Raw genomic sequence first — 23150 nt, 5'->3', positions numbered from 1 at the left:
GGCAGATGATAGCTTTATCCTAAGGGAGAATATGTGAAAACAAACAAAGAGAAACGTAGGGTTGTGAAGGCCCTAATTCTACCCATTACTCAAAACATCAGCAGAACTAGAGGTGCTTTTGATTGCTATCACCTGCCTGCTGGCCTGCTTGGGGCACACCTGGGCCTCTTTAAATTTTTTGAGGGAAGACAAAAGAGTCTCAGCTACTATTTTCTCAGTGCAGGTATTTCTGATGATTGCAGTTTGTTGCAAGAGCTTTCTGGTAGGTGCAAACTCAAGCTTCTCTTTTTATTTACTAAAATGCAAAGTCCTGCTCTGGCTTCCTTGGGCTTGGTATCTGGCAAGTAAGTTAGCCAGCTGCAAGCCCACTGCATGCTACTGTAAGAGTTACTTTTGTAATTTGTAAATGTACTTTTAAGCTGTGGTTTCTTTGTTGTGTTTTGTCCCAAGGTGCTTATTTACAGTGGAAAGACTTAATTGTGTGTCTGGAGATTATGTGCTTGCTCTGGCAAATATGCAAAGCTGTAACTTTCTACTAGTCCCATGTTAGGAATTCAGATCTGTGAGATGCCACATGCTTGTTCTAGCATTTTCTTCATGCTTTATCTGCTTTATTACACTTGTTCAGTGTCTGTACTGGACGGTTGTATAATAAAGATCATAAACTCTATAGGGAAATCATAGTCTCTTTCAAGACCATCAGCACAGAGCCTCAGGTGTGTGCCCCAAAGCCTCAGCTGAAGTAGTTACGTTTTCCATTAACAATAAGAGCAAGCCTGTGCTTTCTTTGTGGGTGGGTTATTGTACTGGGTCAAGTTACAGCTTATTAATGAGCTGTAATTAAGAGGTCCTCTGCCACCTGTTTCATTACTGGGCTCCTGCTCTTGTGCTTGCACCCAATTCACCACAGGTTACTTAAAGGATACGCCCTTCCCTACTGAGTTGTTTTAGTATGCTAGGTTTAAAAAAAAAAAAAAAAGTGTTGGTTTTTGGATCTTTTTACTGTTATTATGATTATCTTCTCCCCACTCCACAGAGCTTTCTGGGTTTGCTTCCCACAATGCTGTAGCGGCACAGGTGCAGAAGCATAAAAATCAGAGCAGAGATGGGCAGAAGAGCAGGAATGCCTTGAAATGTATATGGGGTGAGTGAGCTTCAGGAAGCTCCAGGAACTAGTTGGTGATGTGCCCCAGCAAACTGCTTTTGAAGGTGATGGGGTCCATCAGTGCTGACATCTTAAGTACCACTTCTTAAGAGGACAGGCACTTCCAAAATGTCTGAAGTTCCCATGTGGATCGGAGCAGATTGGCTTGGCTGAGCTGTGGTCTTTTTCTAGAGCTTAGGAGGAGAAAGAAGGTGTGATCACTGGCAGCAATGTCGTATGATATTGGAGGTCAACAGTGATGCTGTTCACCATTGTAGGGAGAAAATTCACGCAGCCAAAACTCAATTAGAGTTGAAGCTGGTCAGTATTTTAGGGGACAATAAAAAGGGATTTTTAAAAAAAAAAGGTTAATAGCAAAAGGAGGATCAGACAATGTTGATCTGTTATTTGTTGAGAACGGTCACCTCACAAACTGGGATGCAGATGAAGTAGAAACATTTAATGCATTCTTATCTGTCTTCCCCACCAATAATGGGCTCTGCAACCTGTGGAGCTGTGAGTTGAGGACCATGACTGTGTTAACAATGAACTCCCAGCCAATTTTGAAATTATGCATCCAACTGGAGAAGCAGATCTTGCACATACGTCTGAGGAGCCAAATAGGATTCATCCAAGGGTACTCAAAGAACTGGCTGATGTCATCACAAGACCTCTGTTAATTATTTTTCAATTGTTTTATGAATCTGGAGAGGTCCCAGTTGACCGGAAACTGACAAATATTGTCTCAGCTTCCAAGAAGGGCAAGTAAAAAGGCCCTGGTAATTACAGACCTGTCAGTCTCACTTCTTCAGTGCCTGGCAAAATTATGGAGAATGTTATTCTGGGAGTTATTGAAAAATACTCAAAATATGATGCAGTCACTGGTCACAGCCAACATGGGTTCATGAGGGGAAAGTCCTCTTTAACAAATTTAATTTCTTTTTATGACAAGGTTTACCACCTAGCTGACCAAGGGAAGTCGCTTCATGTTTTCTTTTTTGAATTACAGCAATGCTTGTGTTACTGTTTCTTCCAGTATCCTTCTGGACAAAATGCCCAGCATAGAAAACAAAAACATTGTACAATAGGTGAACAATTGGCTGATGAGTCAGGCTCACAGAACCAAGCTTGTAGGTGCATACAGACTTGGGGATGAGAGGAGAGTTAGGGAGAGCAGCCCCTTGGAAAGGGATATGGGAATCCTGGAGCAAGCTGAGCACGAGGCAGCAGTGTGGCCTGGCTGCTAGTGAAGTCACACCACACAGTGAGTGACTTATCAAGGTGAAAGCAATATACTGTGATGAGACTTCATGCAATAGCAGGAGATGCTTTTATTCTTTTGCTAGAAAATCATCCAGGCAGTCTATTAGAGGTGTAGTATTTAACTGCAGTGTGTATATCATGCTGCATTGCTTGCAGTGCAGGAATGTTGGTGACAATAACAGTATTGCTTGATGTAAACCTAGAGGGAAAGTTCAGGAGTCCTGTTGAACACAAAGAGGTTGCATAGTTGCTCCCTACCGCTTTTTTTTTTTTTTATGAAAGAATAACTCTCTTCTGGAATGAAATGAAGAAGATGCTACTTTGGATCTGCATAATTTATTGCATAAGATATTTATCTTATCAATGAGTTCTGAGGAGAAATTAACGTTAGAATCTCTTGACTTTGTTCAAGTTCTGTATTCTGACTTTTTTGAAAAATAACTTGTGATTTTTTTTATTAGCAGGTAGATCCATGCCTAAACAGCTGCTAGCATGTACTTTTGAGAGAAATGATACTTTCAACTATAAGTAAAAGTGTGTGGGTTTTTTGTGTTCTGCCCCTGAATCTTGTTTGCTGCTTATTGGTAACTTGAAAGTCTCTTAGTAGAATAGTGAGGGAAGAAAAAATGGATCAGTAAAATTGGCCTTAAATTATGTTTAGAAAAAAATTATACTCGGAAAGATTGTTTTTATTTCTTACTCCTTGCTGGGAAACTTAAGCAAAATAAAACATGGATTTTGACTTCAAGATCTAGATTTCTTAAGTCCTACATCCAAAACTCCACTCCAAAGTCTTAGTAGTAGGACATTTGCAAGTGTATTACTTTGGCTGAAAGGTGCCTCACTGGAAGCCTAGCTTATACTATAAATACTTATCAGTATGATTTTCTAGCCAACCATTCCACACTATACAAAGTGTATAATAAAACAAGATTCCTTTTGTTGGGAAAACTTGGAAATGCTGTTGCAACTTGAATGAAGGATTTTTTTATTATTATTATTATTTTTATTTTTTTTACCTAAGTTTACACTTACCTTTGAATAGAGTGCTGACCTCAGTTTCAAGTTGATATATGTAGGTTTGTAGGCAGATACCTCTAAAAGAAATCGTTTTATGGTAATGTTTGTGCATCAGGTATCAGTCCAAGCCTCAACTCTGAGTGTTGGCTTGGCAACTTACTTAGTACACAGACAAACAGAGGCAAGCTGCATGTGGAGCCATTGCTGCAGAATACAGGGCTTTGATGCAAACTTCCCATCCTGCCATTGCTCAGGAGGAGCTGCTCCAGCTGGGGACCAGAAGTTCTGTGTTGCATCTTCTAGATAATACCAAATCATGCCTGCTACAAGCACAGCTGTTAGAAGATGGGTCTTGTGTAGTCTTGATTGCTGAACACAAGATAGCTTTGGGGGGTTTAGCGGTCTTTCGTGACCTGAGGAAAAGGTCCCTGTCATGTGAGCTTAGGGTACTGAAAGTCTTAAGGGGAGCAAAATTAATATCCTCTGTTTGCATTGTAAGCCTAGTCTTTTTTCCTCCTATCCAATCTGATCCCTGCTAGCTAGCCAGGCAGATACCTGCTGCTGCTTCTAGTCAGCTCATGCTGTGATGATTGTTGGCTTAGCAGGATACACATTAAGTGGCACTAAAAATAAATAGGAAATTGGGCTTTCTGGTCTTTGTTGTTGTTTTATTTTCTTCCTTTAAATGAAAGAAATTGTGAATATCTGAGAACTGTTGTTAAAGCAGAAACAAAACCAAGAAGCACCTAAACTGAAAATACTCCCTGAAAGCAGCACTGCACAGGAGGAGGTGATGTTCTTGGTAGGTGCTGTGGTGCAGACATCTCCAAAGGAGCTCTTGCACTCCTGCAAGGAGCTCCACGGGGCAGTGGCACTTCTTGATGCTGCGCCCACGATGCCATGACAAAATTGCTTTGAAATATTGCGTAAGTGCTTTCAGAAATAACATCTTCTGACTGAGGTACCCAAAAGCCTAAGGTGGGGTTAGCACAGAATTTAATTTTAAATGACCCATTTGCAAGAGACAAATGAGACCATCTGAACTCCTTCCTTTTTTTTTTTTTTTTACCCAAATGTTGTAGCTGTGTAACAGTCGTGCCAGACTGGATGTTGACAGTATTTAACATAATTTGTCTGTACTAAAATTAATACTGTACTTCATGTACTATATTTATATCTATCTATCCTCTTTCATGTCAAATAAGTTCTGGTGTGTGGGATGCGTAATAAGATTAGATAAAATGTAAGTTTAACCCTGTGATGTCTTTTGCTTCCTGCAGGTAGGGAAGGTTGGCTTTATTTTGGTATCAGCCTGTTCTAATATACTTCATACTTTTTTTTTTTTTTCCCAGTGTTTTATTGGGTTGTCTTGTTCCAAAACTATAGTATGAAAACTTCAAAAATCTTCATTGTATGTTTTACATGCAGTGCAGCTATACAAAGATGAATATTGTGAGGGCTGTCTACAGCTGAGCTTTTTCTAGAGCTGCTTCTTAATGCAAAGCTCTAATTACAAACCTTACGATAAAATTAAAAATGTGGAAGCAGTATTTTGGAAGTTAGAGCTATTCTTTTAATTAAGGGATTTAAACCTATGGAAAAAAAAGAACTGAAATTCATGTATTACCTTTTGGCAGTTATTCTCTAATTGGTGTATGGGAAAGGATAATGAAAGGTTTCAGAAGGACACAGAGGAGTAGATCCAAATTAAACTTTCTGAACCCCAGTGGTCCAGTGTATCTGCAGTCTACAAGGAGCTTAGCTCCATGTGGGATGCAGGCTGAGGATCACATCCCCATCTTGTACCTGAGCCAAATGCACAGCAGGGAACCTGCTGAGCTGGGAAAATGCTGTGCTTTGCTGTGGAGTCTCTGCTTGTACTGAATCCTTCTGAAGAGAAGGAAACAGGCACTTGGAGACCTGTTGTGGTTACGGAGCAGAAGTCATTCTCCTCTGTCCTTGGTAGGAGCCAGCTGAACTTTCCCTTGTCAGGTGGCATAAACCATGATACTCTTTGGTGCTCCCCATTGACCGCAGAGGGAAGATAGTGAGATGATTTAAGCTTATCCTAAATGTAGCTGGTAATAGCTGTTGCCTTTTCCTCTCTTTGGAGGGGAGACAAATGGTAAATCCTTTTGAATACATTTATACATATATTTATGCATGTTATTGCCAAAGACTTGACTTTAGGTTTGTGTTTGGCAAAGCAGGAGGGTTGAAGTTAACTCTTTGATATCTAAGAATCTGCTCTTTGAAAGCTGATTAAAAACAAGGACTAAAATTTGAGTGTCTGTCTAGCCTTACTTGCTTGAGATACATTTCTGGTTACAAGTCTTGCTAAAGTAAAACCACATCTCATTTGCCTACCTTTGTAATTGCTGAGCATGGCAGGGGAGGTGTTCAGTTGCTGTAAATAATTTTGGCTCTGATGTCAAGACAGCTGCAACAACTGACATCAGCTGAAGGCTTGTCTACAGCTAAGTACAGCCAATAGGTATTGCAGCATGATTTACGAAGGATCTCGCAGCATAAACCCCATATGTTTTATAGATGCTGAAAATGAGAGGAAACTGTTTGACATGTAGAGGCGTATTTTGTAGCATCTTATATGGATGAAATTGCCCAGTTAGAGGCTTCATGAAATAGATTTGCAGTGATATGCAGCACCGTGTGATTCAGGCACGTAATACTCTAAGCATTCAGTTTATCACAACCTATCATCTTAACTTTGCTAATTTGACAGTTTCCTAACAACGTGGTCACAGACAATTCTGCATTGTCTGCTACTCACCATGATTTGCAAGCCTGTAGGAAGGGCTCTAAAGAAAGGGGGCTCTCGTTGCATGCATTGGGGAAAACTGGGGAAGGGAAGAGGTAGGAAAAAAAATAATGGATTTCAGTTACGTTAGCATTACTCGTAACTCATTTAATTTTTGAACTCAGCAGTAGTGAAATACCATTGCTTTCATGGTGTGAGTAAATGGTAGCAAACTTCAACTAAACATGCCTTGTGTGAGGGTTGATTCTCCAGGTCCCCATTGCTGAAGGACTGCATAATGAGTTGAATTGTGAATGGGAGTCAGTGAGGACACGGAGAAATACAGTCCTACTTGAACCTCATGTAACCATCTGAAACATCTATCTGGGCAGCTCCTTTGTAAGCATAAGAAGATAATTGAGGATATACTGTTAGGAGCTTCTGTTGACTCCTCTGTTGCGGGGCAGCCACAAGTCAGTGTATAGGTAGTGATCAAAAGGCAGCCAGTCAGCTCTTCAGCACAGCCAAGGCTGGGCGTCCTGCTCAACCCTTGAGCAGTGCTTTTGCCATTAGGTATTCCCTAGTAACGTACTGTGACATGGCCAAAGAAAAGGGGAAGGTATAGTTAAGCTGTACCTTGGTAGATAATGATAATCTCAGTATTTAACAGAAAACTATGTAAGTAAAAATCACCTTAGTTGGGCTGATCTTATTTGGTTATTTTCATCATTAGGAGTTGCTGAAGAGCAAAAGGTGATTGTTTAGTCTATTATCTTTTTGTTGCCAAACATTACCTAACTGATGCTATGTTATTTTTTCCCCTTGAAAAACACTTCATTTTTATGTGAAATTAGCACTTACTAGTAATACCTCTTAAATGTGCCCTGGGATATTTTAAGTATTCCCAAATAACTGCATAAAAACCAGTGCCAACTTTCTTTTGCAACCTTCAGAAGTTGAAGCGCATAGCAGCCCCAGCTCCTCCTTGCAGAAACTGATGCTGCTACCAGTCTTCTGCTGATGTATGCTGGTACCTGCATCAAAATCCAGGCATTCCATATAGTGCAATATGTGGGAATGTCTGTTTGCTATATAAAAACATAAATGGGCTTACAAAGTAGTTAGTGAAAGGTAAACAAGGAACTGGATGCTACCACCCTCAATTGTGTATAACAAGGGTGTCTTTGCTGAGGTAGAGTTTGCTGTTCCTTTTATATCTGAGGTTTCAGTTGTAAGTATGCAGAAAGATCTATGGCTAAATGAAGTTGGGGAAAGAAAGTCTTCATTTTAATTATAAAACAACTGGTGTTTCATGATTGGATGTGAGCTCTTAGCAGGGAAGTGAGAGGAACCATGGTAAGATGAGCAGCTCTGAGGCAATAATTCTTGAGGCATGTCACCAAGAAATTGCTCCCTGCTCTGGACATATGCAAGGAAACTGTGGTGACCTGCAATATTGAAGCAAATATTATTTTTTCAGCAGCATGTAATTTATATTTAATCTTCTCATATTGCCTTGCTTACAATTTACTTCCTCAAAAGCAGAGGTTTGCTGACACATCTCTGCTTTCCAGCTCAAGAGTCGGACAAAAAAAAGCCTTGTTTTTAGAGCAGATTCCATTCACAGATCTGCTCTTCAAGATGGGCTGATGGTATTGCTGAGGAGTGTGGGATAAATCATTAGAGAATAGAATCAATCCGTAGTTGACGTTGGGATGTTTTAGTTGGCTGGTGTCTGCTCACTGACTTCAGAGTGAGGGACAACACCAAGCGATCCAACGTATGCCTTCCAGGATGTATTGAAGTCTACTTGCAGTAGTTGATACACAAGGTTCCCAAATGTGCATCTAAATCCCAGAAGATGTTTCAAGTATACATGCATAGTAAAAAGGTTACATGTCATTGTGTGTTTCTGAGAAATTGCAGATATATGTTGTAGTTTTAGGTATTTTCTATCAGAAATAACTAATGTTTTCTCTTGCATTTAAGGACAGCTTATACATCATGATAAAAAGAAACCACACTGAGGTTGCATTGCTGGAATCAGTTCTGGCATTTTCTTGATACTGAGATGTTTATTTTTATGCTGGGGAGGCTTGTTTTGGTTTATTTCCTTCTTTGTTGTCTACTTTTTTTTTTTTTTTTTTTTTTTGGTTACTATTTTGTCTGCTTGCTTGCTTTGTTTTTGGTGAGGTTTCTGAAAACACAATACATCTTGTGGAAACGGTTTTCCTTCCTATGGGTTATGTTACTGTGGGAGATTTATGGTACAAAGCTGTTGTGTGAGCTACCGAAATGTAAGGGACCTGTGGCAAGGTGTCATAGATGTCAGTGAGCCCCTGGATCAGGATGAAGTATCGACTTCACTGATTTTCTGTTGCCAAAAAGTAAATCCTTCTTGTAACTTCAGGCTACTGCAGCACTTTGCAGTCTTAGGTGACAGCAGAAAAGGCTGTCTGCTTATGCTTGTTATCTTTCTCTGTCCATAGATACCAGCATCGCTTGTACTATTAGACAGTCTACCAGACGCAGCTTAACTCTTATGTCCCACCGCCTTCCTTCCTGCATTTTTAGTTCAGCTTTCTCTTGTGCTTGAATACTTTTTCAGATTAGGAAAATGACATCTAAGCTCAGAGCTCAGAGTGGCAGAGCTCAGTTTTGACAATGCAGGTACAGGGACGTACATGATCTGTTAGGATGAAACTCGGTGGAAAAGAAAATTGGTGTAATCATTAAAAAATGGAAAGAAATGCAACTGAGTGTGTGAACAACTATGCTGTGCTTAGCTGCCTGCTAGGTTGAACCACAGCACATGGTCTGTCAGCAGCAAACTTTGACATCTGTTGTTTAATAAGTAAATTTGTTGTTCTATTCTCAAAATTAATAATTTAGATTTAGAAAAACGTGGAGAAGGACGATGTGGGGAACACTTTTCCTCTAACACCCAAATATATGAACTTGCCCTAAAGGCAAGGGCTTGGCATGAGATTCCTCTGTTATCCAAATGCCACTTCTTATATTATCATGCTTTTACGAGTACAGTAGCATCAGTATTGCTGGTGTGGATAAAATCTAGCCTCCATAGAGCTCATCTGTGAAACTCACATGGCAGAAAGGGCAGTTGATCCTTTCTCATTTTGAATGCCCCAATCATAGCCTGAAAGGATTTTAAAACAAAAATAAATGAGTTAAAGGCTGATTTGCGAAGATCAGGGAGCTCTCTGCTCTGTGAATTGTATGTGATGAAGGAATAAGAATCAACAGAAGGGGGGGAAAACAATAAGAGGGCAGCTTCATTTGCATCAAGATAGCAATAACTTCTCTACATGACCCCTTAGCACTAAATACCAAAGTTCCAAGTCCTGCAGTTTGCCTCCTTGTCCAAACACTGCACTGAAATAAAATAATAACTCTGCCTGTGGATGATACAAGTTAAACAACGTTTCTGTGCCAGCAGTCTTTGTAAAGAGCAGTCATCCAAATGCAGGAGTAAAGCGAAAAGAAAATTAAATAGCTGGAGTATTTGGAGAGCACCAAGGATGCAGAACAGCTAAAGATAATTAAATTACATACAAATAAATTAGTTGCCATAATGGCCAGATTAGGAAGTAACACACAGAAGTATAATCCTTCCAAATATTTGAGTAGAGCACCAGACCTGGAACTTAACTGTTAGCTGACACATGAGAGGAGGAGATTTATAGCTTTTGCTTAAACTTACGAACACCTACAAATATTTAATTTTTCCTGTCACAAAACAAACACAACTTATCCTCCCCAAACCTAGCTGAAGTCCTAAACTTAGTTCTTTTCTGTAAAGATTTAATTAGGTTTTAGTTGATATCTTTGACTGAAAGTATTAGACCTGATGGTGTCTGGGTCTGCTTTGTGCTTGCGATAAATTTAAATTAAAAAGTAAAAATAATAAAGATCATGAATGTAGGGGGGGGGGGGGTGGATTTTTTTGCTCATACAAACACTTTTGGACTAGAATGGCTGCTGCTTGAACGGTTCAAGTAATAATGGAGTTTCATACAACATGAGCTCTAGTTGTGGCCTAATTTTACTACTTCATACATGAAAATATTGCAGAGAAAGAGAAACAGCAAAAAGATGATATGTTAGCACTTCTGATCTTATCAGGATGAATTGGCAGCTATAATTTCATCTGCCCCTAGTTGTTCATTGGTGTCCTTCCAGTGGGGCTTTGGAGGAATGGAGCCACATAGTTGGTGGCAGGACCTCCTCTGTGACCATTGTATGTCCCTGCCACCAAAGCCTGTAGCAAGATCTGAAGGCAGTGGTTATGGCCACGGTGCTGGTGTTATCCTCAGTTGGTCCTGTTGAAATAGAAAGCTTAAACCAGAGCAAGGGCATACAGTGCAGGCGAGGAGCTGCAGTGTCACACCTATCCAACATGCACTGTGTATCACTCCTAAGGTACAGCACCTCAGATGCATATGGCTGTCAAAAAATCATAAAAGCTGATCCTGTTTCTTTGTGCAGTCCCAGTTTGTGGACTGGCGATTGTTATTTTTGTTGTTGCTTGTTTATTTCTTTGAAGCTGTGTTGACCTTTTTCTGACTGTTAGTATCTCTGCTGTACAATCAGAAGGTCCTTTGAGGGCAGAGCATGCAGATATTTGTGGTGACTGTGCTTTTGGGTTGACAGGCAAACAGATGATTATTTTCAGTGGAAAGTTGCTATGTGTTAAATTTTCACTGGGGGGGAGGGGGGAGGAAGGAAGTATTAGGTAGTAATTGATGTATGGGGGGAAAAATCCATACACTAATAAGCAGTATGAGAACAGCAGGGTAGATGAGATTGATTTGCTTTCTTAGGTCCAAATTTTGTCTTTGGCGGTATTAATGAGGATGCCATTTATTCATCAGTGTAATTTGTTTACAAAGACATGTATTCTTACTTGCTTTATTTTTGGCTTAGAATTTGAGGGTCACTAATCACATACTGAAGCTGCTGATATTTATTTTTCAGGGATCATCTCAAAAGGAAAAAAACAAGTTTATCTTGGTTTTACATAGTGACTGTGAATGTAACAATTCAGAATGGTGGAGTTGTACAAACAGTGAGCTCAGCTTTCTTGGCCATTCATACTCTTCCTGCATCATAGGAGCACTGTAGAACTGTTCATGATTTTCTGTCTGCTTTGTGTTAGCCTTGTATCTTGTAATGAAGTGAGTGAGAATATATGAGCTGCGCTGTGTTCAGCATGCAAATAATTTTGATGGCTAGGGTAGTGGAGAACCTGGATGTTCTGAATTTATTTTTTAGGAATCTTTTAAGTAACATGTTTAGTCAAACAGTTGGGCAGTCAGCACCTCCCACAGATATGAGATTATCTGCAGCTTCTGAGATGAGGAAAAATTCATTTTTCACTTCTTTCATGGTTTGTATTTATTCAATTAGTTAACGTTCCTCTCCTCACTAAAATTGCTAGCTTGTTAAAGGATCTAGCTTTAAAAAAAGGAATGGGGGGGATTCAAAATATGTTCTACTGCCAAAAAAAAAAAAAAAGGGTGTGAAAACAAATCTTTTATATCGCAATAAATGTAAAACAAAGGCCAACTCTACCATGGTTTTACTGCACCAGGGGAAGGAAAAAACAAACAAAAAAAAAAACCAAAAACAAACAAACAAACAAAAAAAGCAGCAAGCTGAGGCAGTGGCTATAGTGACACCTTCATTAGGAAATATCAGCACAAATGATTATTTTAGTGGGCTGTGTATCCAGCCTCAGAGCTTGGAGTTCATTTGATTTCATGCTGCCTACTAGTATGTTAAGGAAACATTGGTGTGTTAATATGTATCCCCCAGAAAGGCATTTGGTGATGCATCGGTGTAACATGCCGGTCATTTTTAGGCTTCCAGTTCTGCCATGCATAGGCATTGCTTCAAGGTCACCAGCAGCATAGTGTGACTTCCTGCCTATTGCATTACTAGTGCATTCTCTGCTCTGCTGTTTACTTCTTTTGACCACAATCCTGGCAGATGGGCTGCAACAAGTGAGTCAGAGCTGCTGCATAAGTTACAAGGTGGTAAACCTTATCTATTAGAAATGTTCCCAAGCCAAAGTCTTTTCCTGTTCCTGTCCTCAAAAATCATGAAAAGCATGTAAAAAAGATCCTGAGACTACACAGATATGGGGTTGTGATTTTTTTTTTTCTTTTTCTAGCATGCACATAGTTTACAGTTTCAGGCATATCCATAATCTCTAGGGAAATAAACATAATTAAAAGGAAAGATATGCTTGTATGTGTGGGTGGTAGTGTAATATTCTCAGGCTTATGGCCTTAAGAAGAAACAGTAAATAGCATATGAAACTCCATAAAGTGCTAAGCGTTGGCAGTTTTGTTCCTTAAGGGTTATGTACTGACCTAAAGAAGTGAAATTCTTATTTAATAGGGTAGACAATATCTCCACAAAAAGGTGTTAGGTATGAGCAGAGCATTGTCAGCCTCGTGTTCAGGATAATTAAAGCTTGCTGCCAGAAAACATGTGATGATAAATTTTCAGCAGTGAATTGCGTTGATTATTTGCAGCGGTTGTAAAATACAAGCTTTTTTTCAGAAGCAGCATGGAATAAATGATATTTTTCTTCAATTGCGTGAACTGTGCCCCCTTACTCCTCCCACAGGGTAGTAGATAAATCAGAGTTAAATATACACAGTTGAAATGCTCTATTTGAGAACCTGCTATGCCAATAAATCAATATTTACTTGCTGTTTATGCCATATATAAGTGGTCCATTCACAGATGTTGAATAAGTTTCTCAGAGGAAACTGCTCAATATGCTTAAGACCTTAGCAGCAATAACTAAAGTACTATTCCAATAGTATCACTAGAGTAGAAACAATTTTACAGAATAGCCTGGGCTTTATGTAGGGCTTTCTTTCAGCTGATGCTCTTAGTCTTCAGATGTGTGCTCCTGCTGAATTAACAGCCTTCCAGAATATCCGAGGTTATTCCCTTCAAGCAAATGTTTCTGTTGCTGAATTCTGGGTAGCTAACTAACTTGAAATGCCTACAGTTTGTATTTTATTTTAAAATATTAAAATGTTAAACATTTATTTTATTTTAAACTAGCAAGCTTTTTTTTTTTTTTCTCCATTGCAGACCTCGCTGGTTTCTTTCGCCAAGCAAACAAAGAGAAGTTAAAGCACACAATTTGGCCATGTGCTTATAAATTCATGGAATGTGGGATTTCTTGCTGAGAAAAACAGCTGAATGATTGCTATTTTATCTAGTAAAACAAATGCCCTTCCCAACAGAGATGATAATTCCTGCTGAACTGAATTCTTACAGATTTCCACTAAATATCTAATTTTCAAAAGAGCTCAAATGCTACTTCAGTATCTAAATGAAGCTCTGGCAATACCTGGCCACCAGCTGCTGTTCCCAAGGATTAGATGCCCAAATAAAAACACTTTGTTTTTCCCTTTGTGTCTAAATTGGTATCTCTAGGTACTGAGCTCATTCCGATTTATATTTGAATGAATAATGGGTAATTGCACTTGTAGAATTGCTAAAAAGTCTGGTGCTAATTAAAGTGAAATGGCAGCTTTTTAGCACTGCTGTTTTAGAAAGAAAGTATCTCCAATTAGCCCCCTAAATCCTGATTTAGGTACCCTTCTTTAAATCAGGTGTGTATAGTCACAGATGGAGGCACAGCATTTGTTCACACCGTACCCATTTTAGATTATCAGCACATAAAAGCTAACACAACTAAAACAAGTTATCACTAAATAATGAGCTATTTCCACTTAATTGCTGCAGAACTGCTGTGCTGGGAGATGGACATTAGGAGGAGCAGAGGAAGCCTGTGCACTGACTCTGTTGTATTTTTAAGTAAATGATAAAGAAATCATCTGAAAAAGTAAATGCTGGTGTGCTGGCTTTTTGATGGAGATGCTGTTCTCTTTACTGAAAGGATCACACCTTCCTGAGAAGTAAGGGTGTAAACCGTGATCAAATCTGGGCTATTGAAAAAGCCAGAGGTGAAGGGTTATAACTGAGCACCTGTCAAGACGTACGTCATAAGTATGTAGCAGTACAGAAATTCTCTCTTGTGTATTTAGACTCTTCATTGAAGAGAAACGCATGAAAATGAGAGTGCATTGGGAGAGCATATGCAATATTAAAAATGTTGATGAGGACTTTTGTTAACTGCTTTCCCTGGTACAGAAATAAGAGTGGAAGCTGTGAAACCAAATCAATGCTAGCAGTGAGCAGAAGGGTGCAAGTCTTCCAGTTTGGGACCTACCAGCACACAGCAGGAGGCTTAAGGTTGCTGCATATTCTCACGTCAGCACCTCATGAGGGGATGTTTGCTTGATGTAGGGGTATGCCTGTGGTGGTTTGTGATGGGAGGGGTGTAGCTTGGAGACATCATCGAAGAAAACTCACCAAAGCACATTTGTTTGATATGATCTGCATAATAGCATGCAGCTAGTGAGCACAAAGATGGTTTCAGCTTTCTCTTACAGAAAGGCAGCTGGATTTAGGGAGTAGGCCACCCACTGCCGGGAGAAAAACACTTGAGTCTTCAGTAACTTCCTTTCACAGGCTTTAGGAGGTGAGAATGGTACTGTGGCAGTACATGCCTGGGAAGGACGCTCAATTTCATACACCTCACCCTCTCCCACAGCCCACTTTGAAACTGAAGCCTCTGCAAATGAAACTTTTTTTTTCCCTGTTACTTCTGTACAAACTGTCTATTTTCTCTGTTCAGAGGAGTTTCACTGGGAGGAAGGGAAAAAAGTTTTCCCCTTGTCTTTGCTACGCTGATGATTTTTGTAGTTGTCCTTTCCTGAAATATCGAAGTTAATTTTGGAGCTATTGAAGAGCGTGGTGTAAATGCAGCTTTATAACCTTTAACCACAATGCGACACCCTCCTCTCTGTAATCTCCGCCTCCTGTACCTATTCTTGAAAGCTGCCTGGAGCAATGTTTCTGCCTCATAAATCTGAGCCTTTTAGATAGGTAACATTGTCTACAGCTGAAGCAGTCCCTCTGATTTTTCTGATAAGGTCTGTTTGATGTACTTCTGGTAAACAGTTTTATTTGTGGGTAGTTACAGTCATGGTAAAAATCCAAATAGTGACAAAATAGTTATGAGAGGCAATGCCAGAATTTCTACTTGTTTTGTGTTTACCCTTAACCTCAAGCCAAGCATGCTGTCAATTATTTTTTCAGTACACTCTAAACACAGACCACAAAGATGGTTTTGTTCCATCCAAAGTCCCACACCATCAATTAGTACAGGAGGACGTGTTCCTTGGTAGCATTTAAATCCAAGCAAACCTAAAATGAACAGTTTTTTTCTATGAATTCTCTGTGGAGAAACTGAGTCTGCACCTGTGTTGAAAACCAATAGCTTTTCATAGTGCAAAACTCTTAAATGTAGGCATTATACTCGCCAGAGTGTGTGTGGTTTGTTGGTGGGTGCTCTTACTGTACCTTATCTGCAGAAAATGAATCATCTGATATAGACATGGCTTTTCAGGAACCAGTGTATGCTGTCGAACTAGAACTGCAGAATTGAATCAGTTGCCTCAAATATAGGAAAAAGATGCCTTAGAATACAGCTGGATCAGTAATATTGCAAATGCTGCTTTTTTTGGCAGGCAATCAAGAAAAAGAAGTTATATTTGGGTACTTAGAACTCTTCCTAGCTGCTTAACTTCTGTTGTTTTTTTTTTTTTTATGCAGTAACTCTGTGTGGTGTTTTTTTTTTTGTTTTTTTTTTTTTTTTTTTTTTTAAACGTATCTGAAAGTCAAGCTGCTTATGTTGTTGCCTATGTCCAGCTTGCTGTTCACCAGTAACCCCTGCTCCTCTTGTGAAATCCAGATCAGATTGGAGACAAAGGCTCGATCATGCATGACTGCTTAAAGAATACCTTCAGAGTTTTGTTGGCACAGAGCAGCCTGTTTTTCAGGACAGATGTGTTGACGATGGACAAGGAGAGAGTGTAGGAATGGCCCCTTGCCATTAATATGTTTATGGCAGCAGTGAAGTCATGCAAGCATGCTTAGGGAATCTGTCCCTTAAAGAGATGCTGTGAGCGTAAATCTGCCTTGCTGTACATACTGTATAATTACATGAACACAGTATTTTCTAGTGTCTCTAAGGAAAAAAATTGTTGGCTTCTTGTTTAAAGCTACACCTTTTGAAATATCAATATTACAGCTAGTTGATGTCCCTTTCAAGCCTTGTGTCTTGGTACTGATGGTTCATGCCTTTTTGTCTTTTAGCTAATCATTGTGCTGAACAAGCTGTTGCTTAGAACTACAGCATTCGCTTCCCTAAATGCCAAATACTTTGTTTTATGTCAGTGGTTGTGCAGTGCAAATGGTTTCAGAACAAGTATAGCTGTGTTCCCTGGTTAGTTCAGAAGTTTTGGCAGTGAATATAATGATAAGAATTATAACAAAAGGGTGGGTGCTCCTCGTTCAGATACTTAAAGCTCATTTTGAGGCAAGAACAGTGGGTATCTGCTCATGTAGAGATGACATCATTTCAACTGAGGCCATTGAATTTCAGGATCAGAGCCTCCTTTGGAATTTCTCAGTGGGAGCGCTTTTCCTGTGTGTGCCTCCACTTGAGCAAAGTGTTTACATTTCATTTCTCCTTATTCTCCCTTGTGATTTATCTCCATGACTGTTCTTTTTCTGGTGCTTTTTGCAATGTTTAAAAAAGGGAGGCATCCAACCATCTTTCTTTGCTAGAAGATGTCAAAGGCTTCTGATAAGTTTGTGATGCTAGAAAAAAGTGTTGTTCAGGGGAAAAGATAGCAAGTGATGCTGCTGGTGGTGTATTGGAGCATGAGAAGGAAAGGAAGAAATGCAGCACAAAGATATGTCAAAACATCTGCGCTAATCAGCACATTAGCTAGGAGGTTGCTTACATGAAGTATTGTTCTCATATCACTCAGCAGACAGTAATACCTTGCAAAAAGAAAGGGAGATCCTCTTCTTACCTCGGTCATTCAGTAACCCAGTGAAATGCATATTGAAGCACAACAGCCATGTGTTTAACCAGATCACTGAGCAAACTACGTAGCAGGCTTTCTCACTAGCAAGGTAGGCATGGTTACACAACTTGAAAAGGTTTTCTGTGGGAGGAAGAATCTATCCAATTTAGAGGACACTAACTGTAGTTAAACTGCAGAGCCATGCCTGGGAGATTTAATTTACAGCTGGACAGAAGATGTGAGTAGAGCAGTCTAAGCTATCACTTTACAATATTGGTAGACTTCCTACAAATCAGGTATGTTTAAATTCCAAGAAAGAGTCAGATGCTATGTGTCAGTTGACTGGTTAAATTGCATGAGTAGAGAATTAAAGAGATAGAGGTTGATATGGCAGTGAGGCAGAATTATCAAGGGCATCAAGTCCAGGGGACAGCTAAAATTGAACTTCTACGGGGACTGATCCCAGGGCTGACGTCATTTGATACTTTCATTGCTGACACTGACATAAGCAAGGGAGTTAATGGAACTTTCTGGTGTTGAGCATAAGAGCATATCAGTATAACAAACCCCGTATCTTGTATGAAAGGAGTGATGGTCATAACCACTGGGTTTTGGAGGTGATGGGTGAGAGGGTGGTGAGTGATGGAGAGATGGAGGAGGAGAAGAAAATTTGTCGAAGGAAGTTGATTGGGTGGATGGGCTGTTTCATTTCGGTTTTACTGTTTTCTCCTTCATGTATTTGGTCAGCTTAGGGAAGCTGAGAACTACTTTGGGAAGCACAGTGTGTCCAAGGCAATATTCAGCTAAGAGTTTTTGGTGCGTTGTTGCTGATGTCTGAGTTGCCAAATACAAAATCCCTTTACCCAATTAGTGTGAAATCGAAGGATTACAGTATACTGACGGCCAGCTGAATGCTGTTTTGTCAATATTGACAATGTCTAGAATCATGATTTTCTTAGAATACTTTTTTTCTTAGTATATGAATAACTTATTTGTAAATCCTCTAATATTTACCTGGGGCTGGACAATGCCTGATGTTTAGATAACAAGATGCACTAAAGCAATTCATGTTACTGACTAATCCATACGTTCTATGTGTTGCAATTAGCTCAGACACTAAATTCCCAATTTTGCTTTTAATTTCATGATTTTCAAACCTCATTTTTTAATTATTTTGTCACATGTCAATTTTACAGCATATAATTCACAAATCTCCTTTTAATGAATGAGGATTTACAATTAGTTAGCATGCCAAAGAATGCTGATGTAAAGATTTCTCCACAATTGCCACCGTACCCCTGGGAAGTGTGGTGAACCAACTATTTTATGTTTTTCTCTTTAATATTAAGCATGCTGAATTTTATGGACTAACTGAAATAAAAATAAATGACGAGGAAAAACCCTTTATGTAGCTGAAAATGCAAATTGAGTGGATTTCAGGAGTTTGTATATTCGTGATTTTTGTTCAGAGTAACAATGTAATGCCACATTAAAAGTGTTGGAGAAAGAAAGAGTGTGAGGATATTCAAAAATCATGGTTGATTTAGTTTATATACATATAACAGTAATACCTGAGAACTACACATTGAAGCACCAATAACTTCAGATCTACATTTTGCTCTTTGATACATACAATTTGATAATTTGTATATATCAGGTTATCACAATACACTATGTGATGAAAATTGCACGCAACGCAGCTTGAGGAGTTTTCGATTGAAGCATATAAATTATTTCCAACACATACAGCATGAAGTATGTGGGGATCTAATGCTGAAGTGGAGTTGCTAATGTTGCATATGAAGTCTTCCATACTCTGTGAAATAAGTTGCTTTTTCATATTCTAATAGTACAGTTTAACTAAATTTACCTACTAATATGTTTTCTCTGAAGAGAGATTACGAAAATGTGAGGTTCACACATCAGTTATCTAATATGTAGGGTCTGCAGTTCAATAGTTTTGAAAACAGCTGTGAAATTGCATTAGTGGAAGCTTTTGCTCTATACCTATTTAGAGATCAATCGGACAGTTTAAAGATGGTCTTTCTGGGGAAGCAAAAAACATTGTGCAAGAACAGTAATTAACATATTTTGAATGCTGATAAGTTTTCAAATGATCTGATGCTTGAGTTTCTTGAATAAGACTCAGTTACTCCACCAAAGCCTACTCAGACTTCTCTTCTGCTTGTACTTTATTTTTTATTCTCTCATGCCTTAGTTATAAATAAGCATCCCAGATAGACTGGAGAGAGGGAACTGAGCGCTCAAAAATATGTCAGTTAAAAGTGTTTTTACTGTGTGAAGGAAGGGAATTAAAATATTTGGACTGGTTATTTTGGAATGCAAGTAAAACTCTGATTTTACTTTTAGTGTTTCTCAGGCCATGCCCACTAATTCTCCTCTCTTCAAGGTGAGAATAAATATGCCATTAAAACTCTAGAATTGCAGTTTCAGTCTCCTTTTTTTTTCTGCACACTGTTTGTACTGCAGCTGTCAGCATCCTGTTGCAGATCTTAGTTTCCTTCATAGTTTTTAAGCTTTTTTTATTAGATGAAACCTTCCAGCTAACCAGAGCACCAGCTTCTCTGAACACTGTCAAATGTAAAACTAAACTCAAACTTCAGAATGTCAAAATCAGAACCAAATTTTGGTCAGATTTCCCATTTTTTCCATCCGTTAATGCCAGCATAGTAATCTTCTTATCCCCAAGGCATTAGTGCAGCAGTGAAAGGCCAAGAAGATGCCTTTCTGTGCATGTGTTGTGCATATGCAGGAAGCACACTACTATACCCAGAACTTGAAGAACTTCCCCAGAACGACTGTGACTTTCAGTCGCTCTGATTGCTGTTATTCCTATTGGGTAATGTTTTATGGAAGCACAGCAGAAGCAAAGTAAAACTCAGTGGCATTCAGTCATTTAGGCTGTTTGTGCCATGAAAAGATGCTGACATGAGCGGTGCAGGCTGTATTCAGAAAACTTCTGGAAAAAAGATACATGTGTTGCTGAGGTTAGATCTTACATTATTGTGTATTATTATAATGTCTTGCATGTGCCGTAGGTGAGAGAATCAGTGAGAATACTAGTGAGTACTATACAGCAGTGCTCTCTTCTAAAAGCATGTGTTAATCTATTAAACAATATTAGGTTGTTTATGTGAGTCGTCAGTAATCTTTCTATTGCCTCTTACTTGCATCTATCTTTTAAAAAGAAAGGAATAGCACAGCTGTCACAATAGGATGTTCTTGAGCAAGAGAACTAGTCTCTTGTGTAGCCAAACTCCCTCAGCAACTCAAGAGCTGTACAAGGCCACTTATTAGTAGCAAAAGGGACATTTTTGTCCTTGGATGTATACAGATGGTGTTTGGTGAAGTACATAGAAGCCAACGCACATCTTAATAGTAGAAATAGTTGAGACTTGTGAAAGTTCATAGCTATAAAAGAAAAGCAGTTTTTGCTTTAATTTTTATAGTTGATGTGGCAGTGGGGAAGCACAAGCAAATATATAACAGCTCATTCTATACAGTAGAATTACAATTGAAAATGACAATAAAGAAGCAGAGGAAAAGCTAACCAGACATTTTCATGTCTACTTGTTTAAGGAAAAAACAAGCCCTCTGATCTTACTGTAAAAACGGTCCCTCTACTATCAATGCTCTGTTCTCTGGGCTGTAGCACTGGGAAGAGAAAGGGATTTCCCCCCAGAGCCCACTGGTTCTAAGCATTCTGTCTCTCCTTCCCCTCAGTTCATGACAGTTTGCACCCTAAACGAGACATCCATGTGTTTCAGGTACCAGTAATAAAGTGGCCTGTATGAGTGCTAACTAAAGCAGCCTTTATTTTTCCATAAACCAAGAAATAAAATGTCTGCAGTTGAAAATGCAAGTGCTATTTGCATGAAAGCGGTTTAAGTGTAATTTGTGCGTATGTAAGTAGGCATTAAATAGCCAAAGCTCTAGTTTTTAAAGAAGTCTTAAAAAAAGAAATTTACAGCAGGATAGCAATGCCGCCTTGGTTACCAAGGGCAACATGAAGTGTGGGTTTAAAGGTATTTCTGTTGGTGTTGTGCACATGTAACATTTTCTCTTGGATGATACTAGGTGACATAATGTTTGCATTATGTCAGTTTTTGAGACATTATCTTTAAAGGAAGAAAAAAAATGAGTTAACTGGGTATCCATTACCATTTATGAGAAATCTAGATATGTGCATTCCCCCCAGTCTCTTTCCAATATTAAGCGTAAGTTAAACCCTGTACTGTAGCCAGTGGTTTTTGGTATGTTTGCACCTAAGCTCATATGGTAACTGCACAGTTTGAATTAGGCTGTCTCTGAGGTGAAGCTAAAACTATTTCCTAACCTGAATATTACACAAACTAAATTGGTAACATTTGAAAATCTTTGTGTTGAAAGTCGCTTTTACTGCAGCACAAAGCAACATCTACATGCCAGTTTTGGCATGGTCAGGATGAACTTTTGTCCGGACAATATTTTTTTGCTATTAAATATCAGTAATTGTGTACAAAACTGACTATACTCATTTCTGCAGCACAAGTGTCACAGGTACAAGCTGTTCTGTCCTGAATGTTACTCCTTTGGGTGAGCTAATGTCAGTTTCTGTGGAGAATCTGTGATTTCAGTGTTTTACCTATGATAGGAACTAGACAGAACCGTAAGTTGCTTTTAATGAGCTTGCCATGACAAGGTGCAAAGACAGCAGAGTTTTGATTTGGTATGTCATCCTATACAGTTCACAACCTTTAAAATGTTTTTCTCTCTAAACTAGAACAGATGTATGGAGCAGATGTAGGTTCAAATACATGCAATAGTGGTAAGAGCTGTAAGAGACCATCTGATACTTGGCATGGAGTTTTTCTGACCACTTAAGATTGCTTTTTTTAATATTCCTCAGAGCTGATGTTCTGACCCATTCTTACTTGTGATTTATTCCCTGCCTGCCCAAATGTTTTTTCTGTAGTTTAAACTGGCTATTGTAACTTCTAGTTAATAAACCAAATTGCTGCACCTTTTGCTATTGGTTCCGCTTTGGGTAGCCAAGTCTTTTTTAAGTGACCCTTAGGTGAAGTTTGAGGGTTTTTTTTTTCCCTTTTGAAATGTCCTGACTCTCAGTGTACACATCTGCCTCGAGGTTGGAGCTGTGTACCATGCCACGGTGAAGTTCTTAGGCTTCGGAGTTGAAGAAAGATGTGTCCAAGTAATTAAGAGTCCTTCTCTACCATGTAAAACTCTCTTGAGTATTTGCCACTGTGAGAGTATGCGGTCTGGTGAAGGCTGTCATGAATTAAAAACAGATTTTCCACAGAATGAAGTGGAAGTTGTAATGCATGGGCTTTGAGAAATCAAAAATGAGGAATCTGCTACTCTCTATGCAAATGTTGTTCCCAAAACATAAGAAATAGTATCTCAGACAGGATGGATAAAAGAATTTTCAAGTGAACGGCTAGATTAAATAACTTTCTGTGATTGTGATATACGCACATAGCCATAGCTTCAGCCACGACTGTTCAGAAACACCAAATGATCTTCAGTAGTCCCTGTTTCTCAGTCACAGGTAGAGATCCTTGTTCCACTTGTCAATAGTTTATAGAAAGCAAGTTAGTCAAATGACAGTTTTCAATAAATGCAGAAGCTGAACGTTGTATGCAACTTCTTACAGTTCTCAGAATATGCAACAGAATTGTGCCCACCTGCATTTTGTAGCAGAATGGGCATCTGGCACTGACACCTGCGTTTGTTGTTGTGAGCACAGGCACTTTAAAAATGGGTTAATTGATATTCTGAGAGCAGAGTTTCAATGTCAGATCAAACACAAAAAAATAACGCATGGGCAGGTTAGCAAATGACAGGCTTGCTGTGGCTTCTGGTAGAGAACAATGATCTGCTATTGCACTAATGAAAGTCCACAGAGCAGTAGGTAAAGGGCATGTCACTAGTGTTAATTTACTTGAGTGTCCCA

This window comes from Tetrao urogallus, assembly GCF_951394365.1.
Source record: "Tetrao urogallus genome assembly, chromosome: 2".
Taxonomy (NCBI): domain Eukaryota; kingdom Metazoa; phylum Chordata; class Aves; order Galliformes; family Phasianidae; genus Tetrao; species Tetrao urogallus.
This window is presented reverse-complemented; position numbering follows the sequence as displayed.